This window comes from Mandrillus leucophaeus, unplaced genomic scaffold (genome assembly GCF_000951045.1).
Source record: "Mandrillus leucophaeus isolate KB7577 unplaced genomic scaffold, Mleu.le_1.0 Scaffold240, whole genome shotgun sequence".
Lineage (NCBI taxonomy): Eukaryota > Metazoa > Chordata > Mammalia > Primates > Cercopithecidae > Mandrillus > Mandrillus leucophaeus.
In genome coordinates, this window is record NW_012102477.1 from 1,140,903 (window position 1) to 1,142,254 (window position 1,352).

A 1,352-nucleotide genomic window follows, 5' to 3' on the forward strand; every position below is an offset into this window, starting at 1 on the left:
TTGTTTTTCCTAACTCTTTTGTGTAACAAGCTGTTGTTCCCTATGATACTAAATTTTTAAGGAATTTTTCTAATGTTACAAATATTTAATTTTGTCTTTGTGAACAGTAAAGATCCTTTACTTTTTGATTGTTTCAAATGCTTTGAAATCATTCAGTTGATTGTACAAATCATGGACAAATGCTTAGTGTGAAAATTATGTTGGAAGTATATCTATTGGTTTTAAAAATTCAACAGTAAGGATCAGTAGCACAACACCAGAAAGATGGCGGAGCAAGAGCAAAGAAAAATCCCTTTGGTTCCACAAAATCTCCTGAAAACTTGGAAGACTTAAAGAAGGAGCAGTGGAAAGGAAAAGGGTTCAGGTTTAGGCGACTGGAATCATTCCTACATGATTCCAGAAACGTGACAAGGTGTGTCTCAGATGACTAAAGTGAAACCTCGTGTCTTGGAATTGCCAGAAAAACATTCCTTGACCTTTGTTGTACGCATCAAAAGGATTAATGGCGTGAACTTACTGGTGCAGAGAACCACTGCAAGACTTCGGCTAAAGAAAATTTTTAGTGGTGTCTTTGTAAAAGTCACCCCCCAGAACGTAAAAATGCTGCGTATAGTGGACACTTATGTGATCTGGGGATTTCCAAATCTGAAGTCTGTCTGGGAATTCATTCCGAAACGTGGACAAGCCAAGGTCAAGAATAAGACCATCCCTCTGACAGACAACACAGTGATCGAGGAGAACCTGGGGAAGTTTGGTGTCGTTTGCTTGGAAGACCTCATTCATGAAATTGCCTTCCCAGGGAAGCATTTCCAGGAGATCTCACGGTTCTTGTGCCCTTTCCACCTCTCAGTGGCCCATCATGCTACCAAAAATACAGTGGGCTTCCTCAAGGAGATGGGCACACCTGGTTATTGGAGTGAACACATCAATCAGCTCATCTGCCAGCTGAACTAGACCCAGGTGCCAAACTACAGTAAAAAAAAAAAAAATTTTTTTTTGAGATGGAGTTTTGCTCTTGTTGCCCAGGCTGGAGTGCAATGGCACGATCTCGGCTCACCGCAACCTCCGCCTCCCAGGTGCAAGCAATTCTCCTGCTTCAGTCTCCCGAGTAGCTGGGATTACAGGCATGCACCACCACGCCCAACTAATTTTGTATTTTTAGTAGAGACGGGGTTTCTCCATGTTGAGGCTGGTCTCAAACTCCTGACCTCAGGTGATCTGTCCGCCTCGGCCTCCCAAAGTGATGGGATTACAGGCGTGAGCCACCACGCCTGGCCAAAACTGCAGTAAATTTTTATCAGTGAAGTGGAAGCATGTGTGTTTTTTGTTTTGTTGTTTTTTTTTTTTTTTTT

The 1,352-nt window shown here is 42.4% G+C and overlaps 1 pseudogene; it reads left to right on the forward strand.

Moving 5' to 3' along the window:
* Positions 1–264: 264 nt before the first annotated feature.
* On the forward strand, positions 265–954 carry LOC105541522 (annotated as a pseudogene).
* The last annotated feature ends 398 nt before the right edge of the window (positions 955–1,352 follow it).